Source organism: Idiotropiscis lumnitzeri, chromosome 9 (genome assembly GCF_059441095.1).
Source record: "Idiotropiscis lumnitzeri isolate Australia: NSW breed Sydney's pygmy pipehorse chromosome 9, RoL_Ilum_1.0, whole genome shotgun sequence".
Classification (NCBI taxonomy): domain Eukaryota; kingdom Metazoa; phylum Chordata; class Actinopteri; order Syngnathiformes; family Syngnathidae; genus Idiotropiscis; species Idiotropiscis lumnitzeri.
The window spans coordinates 5,226,720-5,244,253 of NC_142399.1; the positions used below are offsets into that span (position 1 = coordinate 5,226,720).

The 17,534-nt window shown below is 41.1% G+C and overlaps 1 non-coding gene across 1 annotated transcript; it reads right to left on the minus strand.

Annotated features, from left to right (window-relative positions):
• Nucleotides 1-17,232: 17,232 nt before the first annotated feature.
• On the minus strand, nt 17,233-17,304 carry trnad-guc (transfer RNA aspartic acid (anticodon GUC)). The gene has a single exon. It is a non-coding gene; the product is annotated as a tRNA-Asp (tRNA).
• Nucleotides 17,305-17,534: the final 230 nt, after the last annotated feature.

Consider the following 17,534-nt stretch of genomic DNA (forward strand, 5'->3'; position numbering starts at 1 on the left):
ATTTGTCATTTTATTTCCAAGCACATTTTGCGTCTCATTCTGATGTGTGCGCCTTGGCCACTAGAGGCCAGTATAGGGCAGATTTACAAGTAACATGGAGTCAAATTCTTTGTTCTTTGCAGAGGATTAAGAAAATATAACCGACGACGTTTATTACGTGTGACTGCACCGTTTGTGTTCCAATATCCGTCGCTGAAAGGATTATAACACCGCTAATGCTAATCGCTGACGAGGGTATTCTTTTTATATACCAAGATGGGCACTTGACCCTTTTTTGCCGGTCAATTCCCCGCTTTCTGGCCGCGATCTCTGCACCGTTACGACCTCGACTCTCCAGCCATATTCATAAAACTTGTCGGCCCCCAACTCTGATTATACGTTAGCATTAGCAATAAGCTAGCAGACAAAAGGCAAAGCTATGTGGTCATTTTAAAAGCACAAAATGTAAGTCCAGTTGGCTAATTTCTTTATTTGACGGTAAACTTCAACTAATGACTAATCGTAATTGACTAATCGTATATAGTTCTGACGCTGCATAAAGTTGAGAAGCCTTTTTTCATTGTTGTGGTCGACACATGATAACTGAGAAGAAGGCAACCAGATGAGCATAAAATAATAGACGCTGCTGACAGCTGCGATGAAAAAGAATTGAGATGTATTGCAAAACACACGGGGTGCATGAGTCCTCTTCAAATAAATGAGTTGAGAGACTCTCAAGGGCTCTTTAGTGTTGAGAACAGCAGAGTCAGCTACTAATCACCTGAAGGTGAATATCAAACAGACATGCGTGCTTCACTTTTCATAAAAAAAAAAAATAAAAATAATTAAAAGAACTTGACATCACCGTTTGGATCCTAAAGGCAGATGTTAAACGAGCTACCTGATGAACCAATCATGAGGTTGGGGTGATGCCGGAGTGATTTTTAACAACGGAGTAAACCCCATTTTAGTTTCAACACAGCTGCTCTAAGATCAATCAATTTACAAGCCAGTATCATTCGCCTTCGGTTGCATTGTTATATCAAGCAAAAAAAATAAAAAATTGAAATGGGTTGCAGCTACGATACAATTGCAGTTTTGTCAGCTCTCTTTTGTTCCCGTGGCCCGGACGCTGCCCTTTATCAGTGCATCCGATAAATTGTGCAGATCATCCTCCTCCTTAATTACAAACAGGCACCGGCTGACCTGCTGCTGATAGCGACTCTGATGCTCATTTTCAGACCACCAAAGGACATTAAGGAGAATTTAATCCCTGCAAACAGACACCACACATTGCTAATGAGGGCGATTCGACGGGCCTAACGTCTTTATAAAGACTCGCAGATATATACAGTTGTGGACGATACGTGCGGTACGAATAGGACGCTGACTCTTTCAATTTAGTTTATATTCTTCGAGAGTGCACTTTATATGTGTTCAGATTTCTTCTGCAGTGGGACTTTCAGTTTCAAATTTAATGAAATCTGTGAACACGTTTGTATCGAAAATGAAATGCCATAAATTTGTTCTAGCGCCCCCTATTATTCGCTGCCAAGTCGTGACGTCCGCTAAAGCCTCAAATGACTCAAGACAAAGGGCCGTACTCAAAGCAAATGATTAAAATGGCGTTGATTCAATCTCAACATTGCCATGCTGCAACTGCCATTGTATTCTCACACCAAGTCAAGTTCACCTCGAACCTTTACCAAGTTGAAGTCGTAATTGCAGTTAAGAGGGATGAATGAAAAACACACACCCTCTGTCGTCATGGTAACAAAAATCCATCGCGTGCACTGGTTCCGCAGTCGAGGAAGCAGTGACCAGTCGCACAATTTCCATTTTAATGAGAAAGGGGCAACGCTGTCCATTTCAAAAAGATGACATAAAAGAATGTGGTTGTAATTGTGCTGTAATTAATGCAATTATAAGATCAGATCACAACATGGTTTGAAGACATTAAATTCTGACTCATTGTATCTTTATTTAGTGACGACACATCACCAAACCACCGTTATTCTTGTGGTGTGCGCAACGGTTTGGGAATATCTGCGTGATATCACTGACGATCACAATGATTTCTAATATAGACGGAGTGCTGTTTGTACGCCAGCGATGTAACGTAACGTCGGAACATGACGTAGCCTACTATCCGATGCTAACGCCGTCGTAAAGTCATAATCACATGCCGCAAATATGACAGAATGAAAAACAACTTCCATCTATCTGTGCCGCTTCTCCTCACAAGGGTCGCTGGAGCCTATCCCAGCCGTCTTCGGGCAGTAGGCGGGGTTCAGCCTGAACGGGTTGCCGGCCAATCACAGGGCACACGAAGACGAACAGCTATTCGTGCTCACGCTCACACCTAGGGGCAATTTAGAGTGTCCGATCAACTTGCCATGCATGTTTTGGGAATGTGGGAGGAAACCGGAATACCCGGAGAAAACCCACGCAGGCACCGGGAGAACATGCAAACTCCTGTTTACAACTGCATCCATTTACTTTCACCCGAAACGCCGGGAAATAATTTCCAAAGTGATACGGCTTTAGTGAGCAAATAAATGTCATCAGCTGTGTCAATTAGCGGCTGCTGTAATAGCGTCGAACTGAGCGGCCACGGCGCAGACGGGTCAGGAGTTTGCCATGTATCACCGGGAATACATCCACTCCACGCGGTAGCGGGTTCGACACTCCCAGCCGAGGACGTCTCAAGGGCGGCCAGACCAGGAGAGGACGAGCACACACACATTGTTCGTAAGCGGCAGCTACATAAAAGAGCAGGTGATTAATGTGCATATGGCGAGGCCTAACAATGTGATACCACGGCAACAAGGGGTAGGATCACTCCCCGGAGGAAAGCGTACTACATCTTGTTGTCCTTCATCCACATCTTTGGTTGGTAATCTGATCAATGAGGGCTGTTTAGTCGGAACATGAACTGGTTGATGATTATGAATTTCAACTTTTTCAGTAGAACCTCTTTTTTTTTTTTTTGCGCCTAAGGCCCATTCAAAATGTATCCAAATTTTTCCTCGGTTCATCAACAAAGGAATACCTTTGGCAGAAGGTTTAGCTTTTCTTTGGCTTGGATTTATACTGTTTATTTGGCTTTTTTCTTTGTGACAACTAGCACACTGACTGCTACACAACGTAGGTGGTCCATCAAAAAAATAAAATTAAATAAAAATTACAGTTGGCGACTCTTAAGTGAAGCATTGTGCTTCACAAACAAACAGGTGAGAATATTTCAAGAGGTTGTTGGTCGTGAACGAGTGCGCCATTCACTGACTCTACCCTTGAATTTCAGTGACAGACACTCTCCACACTTCGCTTTCTAGACACAGGCCCATGCCATTCAGCCATTAACATTCCATCATCAAAGTAAGCAAGCTGTTTTCAACGCTCTAGATCGATCAATCATTAGTAAAAATAACAGCCCCATAGAGAGGGGGGGGGGGTGCTTGACTTTTTGGTACAAACAAATGAAAAGTCAACCAACGATTTTATCATGTTGACAGAACCTGGAATGGATTCACACAAAACTGGACCGCAGCGGTTCAACATCATAACAAAAATAAAGACCAACATTACAGGAGAAAAATCATTTCATAACTGTCAATAAATGACTCTGTGGGGAAAGGGCGAGAAAAAAACAAATCCGATAGATTTTGCATGTTTCTAGAGGATTTCCCAAGAGTCACGCTGATCTTATCTCATCCCACATGACTACATTTTATTAGCGGGTCTGAGAGAAGAAAAAGGTGGCGGGTAAAGCATGAGCATGATGAAGACGCGAGGGAAGGGCAAAGGAGAAATCAGGTAGAGTGGTCCGCGGAATGTTTCAGTTCGACCCGCCTCAACGACATCCCGTGAGCGTGTCGTTGCGCCGACGCGTAGGAGGCATTATTTGAAAATAGCACCAAGACTAATTTGATCCAGCGACCAAACTATGCTCACGCTTAATACACAGCTGCAAACATCTCATGTGGGGCCCTGCGACGGCAATGAAACGCCTCGTCTTAATGCGTTTACAGTCAAAGGGAAATACGGACGGCTGAGAGGTTCCACTTTTGACACCATTAACATGAATCGAGTTGTCCCTCCGTGCACACTCTGGCGCCAGACGAGACACTTTGTCACCTCCCTGAACATTTCACGATGACTCTCACTGCAGAAGAGGAGCGGCGTGGGCTTTCCAACATAATGAGATCAAGCTCGAAAAGCACACAGCAGGGGAAGGCAAAAACATATCTGATAACAATTAAGCATGTGGCGGAGGGGTGTAAATATGTGCCTCCACTCCGGCTGGAGACTACAAATCTCCTGTCTGTCACGTTTGGAGCCTCTGACAGCGGTATGATAAATGACTGTCATGAAACTGAGCTTTAACAGCAACACCCCCCCCCAAAAAAACCAGACAGAAGACATTATGTGGCCAATTGGTCATCCTTCAATTGTTTATAATGCAGTATATCTAATGTATGTGTTTATATTATTATAAATATATTCATAGATATTGTATGTACAGTATATCATTGGTGTCAGATGAATGTGTTGTATGTTCAATTTCCCTTTTTTTTTTTTTTTGCGGGAGCAAGATAAATTTGCACAAAAAAACACAGCACAAATGTCTGGAATCTGTCATCAAAAGTATGTCAAATGGCATTTCCACAAAGTTCACAACGTCATCAAAATATTATCTATTTTCCCGCGGACTTTAGGCAAAAGGCGGGGTCAACCAATCACGCGTGAGCGTTTACATTTATGTAATTCATAGTTTAAAGACAAATATAGCTTCATTTTGATCAATCAGACTCAGTTAACTGGAAATCTGTTTAAATGGCCCAATTGATATTTAAGATAATGGCGTTTTTTTGGTTTCTTTTTTTTTAATGTTTGGTTTATTACACAGTCTATTTTTATTTGACATTTTATTTTTATTATTATTATTATTATTATGAACAAACTGGGACTTCAGGTTGCTTGTTAAACAGCGACAATTCCTAGTGCAACTTGCATTGTTCCCCGAAACATCGCTTGTAAAAATTGGAATTAGTTTTGAATAACAAGTCATCAAATATATTTTAGGATACAAGGAATATGGTATAGATTGCTGCGTAATCAATGTCTCTTGTCTACAACTGCTATAAATGGTTACGTACATAAAGATAAAAACAATGGGGGACGAATGGGATCTGTTTCTATGGTGATCCGTCCAAATATGTCTTTACGTGGAACCTTTCAATTGCACAAAAAAATGGGGGGAGTCGAAGACTGAAAATATATCATCGAGTAAGAGTAAGCGACAAACTCTTTCGTTGTTCAACCCTTAGTGCTTGGCACCTCGATTTCTCTTGCACCAAGGAGTTCAGTTTGTCTTTGTTTCCAGCACGTAATTAAGACAGCAACTCCCTAGAAAGTAGCGCACAGCTTGCGTGACGTGAGTGAAAGCAACACCAGAAGCGCCACACAACGGTTCAACTTTGTGACGCGTTTGTCTGTTTTTGTTAGCAGGCCACAGGAGCTCCAATTTGTTTTCTTTTCCCTCTTGTGTGACCCTTTCCGTCAACATAAAAAAAAAAAAAAGGTACAGGATAAATAGGTGCTGCGACAGTGTCGTATCTGTCATGTTTTTGTTTTTGTTTTTTTTTTTTTCGGTTTCGATTTTCAAAACCATTCCAGACAAGAACGGGGCGGGGGGGGGATCTCGGTCACAGTGGACACAAGATACACACGGAAGATTGATATTGTTTCAGCTAAAAGGATCTGCGTCGCACTGAATACAGAGCGCTCTATTATGATGCTCCTCGCGTCTGTTTTGTCGACGCGACCTTGCCTGTCAAAGACTCCTAAGTGGCATAATTGCTGGTACAACCTTCAGGAGGGTGCGCATGCTTGTCCCCCATTAGATGGAAGCGGCTCAGGACAGTTGGCCTTAATGGCAGCCTCCGTTCCTTCCTTTCTGATCCCGCCATCTCTCTTCTTTATGAGATGAGTCACATTTAATCCCGGTCTCATGAAGCTAGCAATCATTGTTTACGTCTCGGCACGGAGGACAGATGAGTTTTCATTTGTTACAACTTGACAAGGTTACCATTTCATTGCTGCTTGTTAGTTAGCATGATTATGTAAAAACAACCCCAAATCCAGAGGGAAAAGAAAGACATGGACCGAGGAGGAGGTTTTGCACACATCCAGACGGATGGGGATGGATTTGTAAACCCATATTACGACATTTTCGATCTCAAATACTCCGGCCACCCAGTCCGTCATCCGCCACAAACACATTCTGATAAGAATTCAATATTTCCGCGCACAAGCCCCAGTATACCCAAAGTGACCTCCTTCAACACGGGTCTGGTACCAAACAGCAGATTTGTTGTCTTGGTGGTTTCTTCTGTTTTTCAGAAGTGTTCTTATATTTCAGGCAAAATAAAGTCATTATTGGTCGTGAATAATTCATGAATTATGATGACGAAAAGCAGGGAGTTGCTAGAGGTAAGTGCGCTCTCTAGGGCACAAACACAAGCCGAGCATACAGCACAGTCTCATTGTGTGCATGGGGTGAGCTTTTGTTCTCTCTTTTTAGTTTCTAATTGCAAATGAGCGCAGTTAAAAATGGCCGTTTGCACCGTTGTGGGTGCGAACACTGCGGCCAATGGAAGTGAATCCTCTCATTCCCTTTAAAATCAGAGCGCAAGAGGTGAACACATTCTTTGATAATGTGTACGTAGAAATTGAGTGACTGGGGGCTCCATTATCATGCCAGTTTTCGTTCTTTTGGCATTGTCGCAAAGAAACGGGCATCTGCGCCGTTGTGGGTGTGAACACAGGCGACTGGCTGGAATGGAAGTGACTGCATTCCATTTCAATTTGATTGGATGGATGGACGGAAGCAGACCTCCACGAATGACTGATGTAAAGTTGACCAGGATGATTACAGCTCATCCCTGTGAAGCGGTATAAACCACCTTCCACCCCTGATCATGCACCCATATGAGACAAATATGGTTCTATGGAAATAGACCTCTTAGTGGTGATCCAAGAAGAGCTTCTGCTCTGCCTTGAAGGAGCAGAAAAGAGAAAAATTGCTAAACAAGGTAGCCAAAAAAGAGCTAATCTGTTCAGTCTTTCACCTTGCATACATGATCATTGGTAAATGTTTGATGCCACATGATCAAACTGACAAGAAGTCAAACAAGAATGTGGATGGGCAATATTTCCATAAAATCATTGTATCAACACTTTTCTTTAAAAACATCAACCTAATATTGCCGTAAACCCCGAATCTTAACTTTGTTCCGACAAAGCAAGGTCCATAAATCGTGAATGACCATGTTGCAGTAATCCGTGGAACTGAGGCCAGCATTTAGGCATTTTTTTTTTTTTTACCCTTTATGACCACCGTTTGGCTTGTGTTCATCACTCCTCGAAATCTCGCACCTGTGCTAACCACTCATCCCAACTGCCATGCAACGCTACACTGAGTCGAGCTCTACAAACAACCCCATAAAAAAAAAACAAAAAAAAATGGATGAACAAGAGGAGAGATTATCAAATACGCCCTCACGCCCCAAAATCGATGACATCTGTTCTCGTAAACCTTTGAACGTATCATTCCAATCATGTCATTTTGTAACCCGTATCATCGTAACCTTGAAATGTCATATGTCGACACCGTCCTAAATCGAGGACCCGCCTCCCCCCGCTTGGGCGGAATGTCTGCACAGATTTGTACCAGTGACTTGGATCAACCACAAGACAAATGCAAATGATGATGGATGGCATCACCGCCGTGGCACCAACCAAGCAAACGTGGAGCCAACACAAAGACACGACGGCTCACTGACCAGTCTAATGGTTGCTGCAGTAATCCGGCCCAGTTCTGTGAGCAAGCCTCCATCTGTCACCGCTGAGTTCCCTCCAGGTGGGAGTGTCGTGTCGCAGGGCAAAGGATGGCCTCCTCTGCAGTCCCCAAAGTGTTCGAACCCATGCCAGGTAGCCGGATCGCGCACCGACCTAATATATTCACTCTAATTAAACGGTGCCAGGCACCACAAGTGCACAGCCTCGAAAATAGAAAGAGCAACTGTTTGTATCAGAGGACGGCAACACTGTATCCCGACCCCCCTCCCGCCCCCCCCCGGTACCATCTGGATCACCTGGATCTGAGTAAAACCACAGAATGGCTGTTTTTTTTGTTTTTGTTATTTTTTCTCCGTTAATTGGATGGTGGGAGCTGGCAGGAAATGAGGGGTAAGAGATGAAGGAGCACATGCAGTAAAGCATATCAACATCTTGAATCCCCGGATAGCGATCACATCTGTTAACATCATTTCCACCTTGTGAATTTGAATTTTAAAACGGGAAAAGTTTTCGTTTACAAACCGGGGAGGGAGAGAAAACGTACACCGCCGCCGCCGCCGTCGCTGTGCACTGCCGCCTATTTCAATAAATGAACCAACTGAGACTTGATGCAGTCCAACTGGTGTGTGATTTTTTTGGTTTGAGGTGGACAGTTTGGTCCGCGTCAGACTATTTGCTGGCATAAAAAGACGCCATTGTTTAACGTGTTATCTTTTGGGTTGTTAAATTACATGTGAAGGAGGACAATTTTCCAGCTAGCAACTGTAACAAGTGGTGGTGATTGTTTGCTGACAAGTTTATTTTTAAGTGCTCAGAAGTTGAAGTTTACAATTATGATTGTTGCACTGTAAATGTAAAAAATGTTTTACTGTTTTACATAAAATGTTATGTAAATCTTGAAAATGTTTTACCGTAATTTAATGGGAATTTTTCGGCAACCACAGCTGCCGGTAATTTACCGTAAAAACACCAATTTATTTTTTCATTTATTTAGTATTTCATTTTTATCCATGCTGAACTCTCGCACACAACTACACTTACCTTTTAAAACTGCAACATAATGTGTTTTATTTATTTATTTATTTATTTATTTAATTTCATATTTCTTTTTATTGAATTATTTGATCTTTAATTAATTTAATTGACATATTTAATTATTTGTTATATTGCACTGGAGTGGGCAGCTTTCCAATCTCGCTGTACACTGACAATAAAGCGCATTCTGATTTTCTCAGTGAAATTGAACAGTCACACAAAGTTTAGAAAATGGCTTTTTTTTGTATGCGCATCGATATTCTGTATTTTTTATTATGTCAAGTCTACTTGGATTTTATTTCCTACAAACGGTTAAAGGAGATAAGGGGAATTTACTAGAATACTATTATTTTAAGCAACAATTAATAATATAATATAATGTAGATATTTTTTTTTTTTTAAATGTAAATTATTTATTTGAATTATTTTTTTCCGAATATTTACCTTCAAAACTGCTTAAAAAAAGACACGTTCTTCAGAAAAATGACATTTAGTTCACATTTTATGCAATAATTTCATTTCTCATTATTCTGCACTCGCCATATCCACACTAGTCCAACTTGGATATCCCGTTGACTTGCCCACGTGCACTGTCTTGCCACATTAGCGCGGCTGACCCACAAGCACTTCCCTGCCAATTTGCATAAATCACAGTCTACAGCTGACAGTTACTAGGCAGCCATGGCGAGAGATGCCCAGAGCCCGTGCGGAAACAAGGCCACCTCCAAAAAAAAAAAAAAAAAAAGGGAAGCTTGCATGCCAGAGTGACAAATGTGAGCGTCTCTCCACTTTGGCTTGGCTTGTGGCAGCAGTGTGTGTTTGAAGAGCTGAACGTCTATATATTATTTGCGGTTGACTTTAATGTGATTAAAGTCGATGAATCGACGACGTCACTTCAGCACAGTTGAGCGGTTCCTAAATGAACTTTAACGAGCTGGCAGGTCTCATTGATGGCTCCAGAAAAAATCTCACTGTTTGTATTTCACTTATGATTTGAATGTAATCGATGATACACTTGCTATTCATTCACTGCCATTGATGGCTATAGATGTCAAACATGCATTGTAACTGGGAGGGTTGACGTGAATTATTTTTTTAAATGGATTGTGACATTCTGTTGATCGTGCGGTAATTATTGGTGAGAAATGGCAGTTTCGAAGCGAGCGAAGCAAACTAAAGTGCATTATTTGGCTACAACCAAGAGCGGCACTGATGATTCAGTCTCAATTAGTTGCTCTAAAGATGTCCAACATGAGTTTTGCCATGGGGAATATTGAGCGACATCTTTGTCGACATCACAAACCCAGCACGACTCTGCTTAATACGATACGAGCATCAAAAGGAAGGATGAGTTCATGACTTTCCGATAAACAAGTTTCCCAAAAGTTATTTTTCCATCCATATCAGTATTGCTACGTTTATGTACGGATGTAAACAAGCAACAAAAACAGCAGAACGGTTGCTCTAGTAACAAAAGAAATTGCTAACTTACGTTGGATGAGCGAAGGGGGAAACTCGCTTGTAGTCAGAACCGTTGTGTTTGAGTCATGGCTGAAGAAGAAATTGGCTTCTTTTGAAGGCTGACTGATCTGGGCTTCATCTTCATTCATCTTGCCTTGAGGATTACTGCAGAGAAACAATTCAAATTAAAATAGACGTATATTTTTCGAAACCAACGCAACAATTGTCATTTGTCTAATTAGAGAGGAGCATAATATGTGGTGACAAGGACAAAATGATGGCGTCGATGTGGAATGGGAGTCATCAACCCATTATGACGTCATTGACATGTGGACTATCATCAAACTTGAAAGGGAACACCATGAACCAACCATGAAAGCAAATCTGGGTTGATCATAAACAGGAAGTTGCAAACAAACTAATAAATCCACATCATTTAAAACATAGCCTGGTGGAGGCATCTGCTGTGTCGTGCAAAAAGTCGAACTGTGCGTATCAATTGCAGTAAAAGTAGCCAGTCGACATACTAGTTAATGGAATGCCTGCTTGGCATACTAACTTGCACACTTTGAATAGTGGCATGACAGAATTTAGGAGACAGTACAAACAAACACACACACACACACCTACACAAATTAATTTTTGAAGTAAATAAAGCAGAGTTAAAATATTTAATTGCATGAATTTTTTTTAATTAATCTTGAGTTAATTTTGTTAATTCAATTTTGACAGATATATATATATATATATATATATATATATATATATATATATGCAAGTCAACCAGCTTGTGATTTTTTTTTTTGCCAGCACTTCTTTAACTCACGCTGTTTTGTGCACAGAAGGTGCCTGAGGTCTTGTGTCACGCTGTGATAATAAAATGTACCCATCACTGACACTGCAGCTGTTTGTACATCCCCCTATGGACCACCATTGTCACTGCAACACCCAGCCTGTGGGTTACGTAATGGTAACACGCACAAGGGTAGCATGTGGAACAGAAAAAGAGGGAGGGCTTGAGGGGAGGGGGGAGTAAAAACGTACAGTACACCGATGTCAATCTGTGCAGTCAGGATGAATGATTTTCTTCATTTTGATGCGTTTTGTTTTGATGTTGCGAGACACATAAATGTGCACGTGAAGCCGTGATAAAGAGGAGGCACCGTAGTACAACATTTCATGTGCAACGTAGAGATTAGTCATCTCCTTGAAATGACAGTTCACTCAAGATTCAGGTGGAAACTTTTTGTTGTGGTTTGACGCCCCCCCCCCACACACATGCGTTCAAACACACTTTTGGTGTTTGCCCTCTGTTTTTTTCGCGGGCCTCACGCATCAGTAGGTTTGTGAAAAACACCATCTCTGGGACAATATTAGAAAAGGATGCCCCGCGGGTGGTTCTTTGAAGCTAAACGCCGCAGCCAGGCGGCCCCGTCGATAGCGTGCTACATTTGCGAACGCCATGATGATGAGGCATGATGCTGGTCTTTAGCCAGGCTGCAGGGAACGCAAAGCAGCTCTTTCCCGCTTCCATCTCCAGTCAGGAGTGATGTTAAATCTTAATATCGTGGTCGCGGGCTTCAACAGCAGAGCCAGGGAAAATCCAACAGTCATTTGCTTAACAGAGCGTGGAACATTTGGCATGCAGCAACTCAAGTAGTTCATAATGCACTCATTTCAAATTAATATAACCAAAGTCACAGGGTAGCTGGTGTAACCCTTTGGAGAGTTAAGTTATATCAGCGCTGTTATATAACAAAATGGACCAAACACCAAGCGCTTGGGTACATACCACAACTACAAGATGGTCTCGGTTTACAATGGATTTTTAGTAGCATGTCGGATGTTTTCTGAAGAATGAGGCCATGTCGCCAGCAAGTCGCAACAGAGATACAGACAGAATGTTAGAGTCACAAAAAGACATAGGAGAGGGTGAAAAGAAAAAAAATGAGAATTTTACCCTTCAACTCAAGTTGTGTAAAAAGCAGTAAAACATTGAACGCGGAGGTCAGTGTGCATAGAGGCCGAGTTGTGACACACAGAACGCTGGAATCCGACACCCCACCTTGGCCCTATCTGGTGCATTTAAGAAGAGCTACTGTGCATGTAAAAAGTTTTAATAGAAAGAGTTTGCTGCTCATGATGGTAGCAGCAGAATAGATTCTGACGTCTACTAAACTAGTTTATCTGGCAGTTCATGGAAAAATTGACTTTAGCAAGTGGGGAATGTGCAAGGTCTCAGACTGGAAGGAAGGAAGCCCCAGAAAACAAACAAGAACAAAAAGAGGCTTATTAACTCGTTTAATCCAAGAAATTTTCACACTGGGAAACCTCAATTTTTTCTGAATTTTTCCTGATTTTGCAAGGCCAACAGAAAATTGTGTTCTAATGCTATAAAAACACAGAGCTATGACACAAAAAAAGGCTAAGACGTATAATTACGTCTTTGGGAGGTGGGTGACTACGTTTTTGAAAAGGTATATGTATGTTTTATGGATTGAATGAGTTTTAAGGGTTATGCCACCAATTATTAAATGTTACCATCCACTTTACTTACATAAGGTCGATGGCAATAATTTTCCTCACTTGAGAACTTGGTGGCTTTTTCAATGAGTGTTCAAATAATAGTCACGTAAAGGTTTAGAACAACGTTGATATTGAGCTGTCATCACAACATCCTCCCTTAAATCCCACAGCAGCGACAACTGTCAAAACCACACAGAGTACAAATAACACTCTGGAAACTTGCTGTGAACACAATTATTTTTCTGTTTGTTTAATCGTTTTGTTTTTTTTTTGGTGAAATCTTTGCATCAAACGCGTTGCAATGTTGTTGTTGACTCTCACAGGGGAAAAAACAAAAACAAAAAAAACACATCACCGCTGGGATGCTTTGACACTCAGAATAGTGCCGCCAACAGGCATGAAATCATGCACATGCTTACAGATGCCATTAGGGATTGACTGAGGTATTTTCTTTTATGACACGAGCGGAAGTTATTCAATTAATTGCTCCTCTCGTAATGGATGATAATTGGTGTTGTATGAAGACAAACAGCGCGCCATCGGCACGTATCGCTCACAAACACTTTTAAATGTGTCATTTTTTTTTTTCAACTGTTATTACTGTGAAGTATTTACAGCTATCACTCAACTAATTAAAGACTTTTTTTTTTCCCTGGCAACTTTCCTGGACTGCTTTCTTCCTGATATCCATATTTCATAAGCACTTCTCACCATCACCGCCCTCCTCCTCCTCCACCTCTTCCTCCTTCTATCCAAGCTCTTTTTCGTGCCAGTACAGTTGACTGCACAACAGGGAGCAGCTTATATTCTGGGCTCTTCTTAATTATTAAAGCCATCCTCAACACGTAGTGGCCTAATCCATCCACACAACTTGAGACAGTGAGTGAAAAGTCTGCCGTTTTTGGGAGGAATGATTTGTTTGTAGCTATCGACTTTTAGCGGATGGTAAATGTAAAAAAATAAATAAAAAAATAAAAAAATTGTACTTTATATGTACAATTTAATTTTTACAATAATACTGATTGCATAATAATGAGGTTGGATTAAATTAGATTCGCCTTTATTGGGTTATTACGCGCCACAAGTACAAGGCAACAAAATACAGATGGCATCTAAGCACAAGTGCATAATTAGTAACTAAAAGGGGATAATCCTTTGAGAAACAGATATTTGAAAACAAACAGTGGAGCAACACATGTAGACGGACATAACAATGCTAACAGGCATACCGTGTATTCTTTATCCTCTGCGAAGAGTGACAAATAGTGCGAGTTAATGAAGAGCGATTGTCTCCACATTTAATATTATGTCTGACACCGCTCGCTCAGGTGGCCCAAGCGCACTGAAAAGAAGAAAATAATTAATTCTTTATAATCAATAATTTAATAATTTCATCAGAGTATGTTTTGTAATTTTTTTTATAAAGTAAAAAAATTTAAGCTATTTCTATAATTTTTTTTTTTTAATGTTTTTTGGGGGGGTGTAATTAATTCTTAGCATTTTCATTCATTTCACTGGGGAGAGATGATTTAAGATGCGTGTTTTGAGTTACATTTGTATCTCAAGTTGTCACTGCATGTACCTCAGTGGTCATACATTATAAATTTCGATTTTGAAAATAATTGTACAGTATGTTCTGTTATTTGAGTTACCTGAAATGGATCCATCCACACAATCGAAACTGACTTCCATGGTGGGCCAACGCGCCATGTAATTCGTACCCACGTGCATCATCCATCCATCCATCTCCTTGATCGCTTATCCTGGACTGGTCGCCAGGATAAGCGGTCAACATATGACGACAGGCAATTATTCACAGCCACGTTCATGCCATCCCTAAGCGACGCTGAACACAAGCACCCCGCATGAAAGTCGATATTACGTATGCATTTTACAATCCGCTGATGTAAATTTGCTAAACGCGCCAAAATCGTTTCGCCGGTGGTGCTTATACTTGAAAGGGGTGGAGGGGCGGTAGTCTGCCTGACGGGGTCCTCAGCATGGCCTCTGGCTTTGGTAAGGTCAGAGCATATTGATTTTGGAACAGCGTTCAATGAGACAGCAGGCGGCGCGGTGCAAAAGAAACCATTCCAGAGGCAGGCTTTGGCTTTGTTCTGCTATGTATTCATCGCGTGACAAAGCAGGATTTCTATATGACTGGCTTTCCGTCGAGTATTGTCGCACTCACCTTCAAGAAAGGAGCAGCGGCATCGCAGTGATGCACAAATGAGGTGCTTCGGCCTTTGTTCGATCTGTGAGTGGGAGGCAAAGTAGAGCAGGGAGTCTTTAATGTGCATGTACTACACAATATATCCTTTTAATCAAAAAGCCCCCCAACACACACACAGATGCCCACCCACCCAGTGGCAGTTTGAGAGTGACAGAGAGCCAGCACAAAGCTAATTCCGCCCCTGTCATATCTGATCGTCTCTTAGCTGGCAAACGAGCGGCAGTAATGACGCTAGCCCGACGGCCCGTTGCACATTTGCGGGGCTAATGTTTGATTGAAATCAATCTGTGTTAATATGCTGGTTGGGGGTTACAGAGTGGATTTGGATCAGGAGATACTGGTTTTGTCCAGCTCATGTTTTAAATGGAATGACGTCTCTTTGGGATTACAAATGACTCAGTTGGAACATGAAAGTGCGCTTGTCAACTGATGTCCATCAATAATATTTTGGTTTGATGTCCCATGTATGATTTAGGGAAACGAAATTAATCTGGGTGTGAAAACTCCGCAGAGTCAAAAAGTATGCTGTGGCCTGACGAGTCCACATTTCAAATTATTTTTGAAAATTATGGACAAACCATTAAAATATTCATGTTTTCAAAACCATCTTCAAACATCGCCATGAGCAAACTACATTTAAAAACAATTCAAAGAAAACCGACATTCTTGCCTGGTGTGTTAACATTTATGTGAGTTAATCAGACATGTAAACTTAAGTATTTATGCAGAAATATAATATTGCTTGATTTAAGACAAGTTTGAACCATAAAACATTTCTTGATTTCGAGATTCCAGCATTAGCGGGTAATGAGATAATCACTCAAACCATCTACACCCGCGTATTACATTTTCATTATTTAAGTGTGAGATTGGCCAGTAAATGAGAAGTTCCACACTAAAACAGGAAGCATCTGTTATTCACACTAATTTGGCTTTCATTCTGCTCTATGGACTTAACATGAGAGCAACTAACAACACCATAAATTATACATTTCACCAGCGCAGGATGATATTTTTCGGAGTCTGAGCGGAAACATGAGCAAATCTTCCTTTTTATTCACGCCAGTCGTGTTTAATGAATCACTGGGAGATTGCTCTCTCTGCTGCCATTAATCACAGTTTCTCCGCTGCTGATTGAAGAGGCTAATATGAACAGGAATACCAATGAGCGCGCGAGGGGGGGCTGGGGTGCAGAACGTGCACGCTCACTCAAAAATGGCAGAATAACTCAAGTGTCGGATTTGCAGCATGCAATCCAAACCTGATCTCGTCCCGTCTTTTTTTTTTTTTTTTCCTATGACGAATAAAGTCAATCACAATTTGGTCGGCTTGGCCTGTGATATGCAAAGACTCCATCAAACCACCATATCCCCACAAGAGGCAATTTGGTGACAGGCTGCAATTGAAAAAGTATGCAAATGAGTCACGATGGTACTTTTGGAAATGGCATCATGCAAAGTCAAATCCAAAATAAAAATTTGCTCCGCTGATTGAAGAAACATGGGCAGAACTCTTCACTGAAGGGGGCATTTTGTTCATGAAATTGAATCGTTCCACTTAGAGGCTTCGTGTCTTGGCAAAAAGTCTTTTTTGAATGAAACTGTGCTCATGAAAATCTAATTTATTTCAGTTGCTAATAGTTTGGAATTCAGTCTCATTCCAATACTAGGCATACAGAAGTTATGATGGGGAAACATGAAGTTTCCGGAAAGCATTAACAACCTTGTCTATCTGTCCATGGAAAATTATATTTTTAACCAGGTAGCACTGTAGGCACGTGAGGAGCATGTCTGCCAATTCTGGGTTTAACTCTCGGCTATAAATTCATATTTTTTTTTATTGTTGCTGCATTTTACAATGGTATAAAACAGCTAAATACAATAACCAAAATATGAGAAACTCGATCAAAATTGAACATTATTGCATTTGAACGTGCATAATTAGTGATAAAGCTCGAACAAATCACATTAAATTTATGCTTGTGTACCAAATTATTTGTCCATTGACACATTTTGGGCTATAGAGACCCAATATAGGACATTGGGATGTACGCCGTGCATTTGTTTCCCAGAAAAATTAAAGAAATAAAAAAAATACTAAATCATTTTTTTCTTCGTGGAAAAATGAAAAGACTGAAACTCCCCGTCGGGGAATCGAACCCCGGTCTTCCGCGTGACAGGCGGAGATACTGTCCACTATACTAACGAGGAGGGATACTGGTGAGGCCATACTTTACCATCTTATAGTAATCCAAGCGCAACTTTTGGGTGAATAATGGATATAAATTTGTGTATCTTATTACTAATACGATAAGGGTCTTTACTCAGGTTTTGATAACCGAATCCCATTCATTCGTTCTCAACCAGCGCAGACGTAATACTCTTTTTGTCCACTGTACGATGGTCTACGTTCCCTGGCGCTATTTTTACTCGGCGCAGCT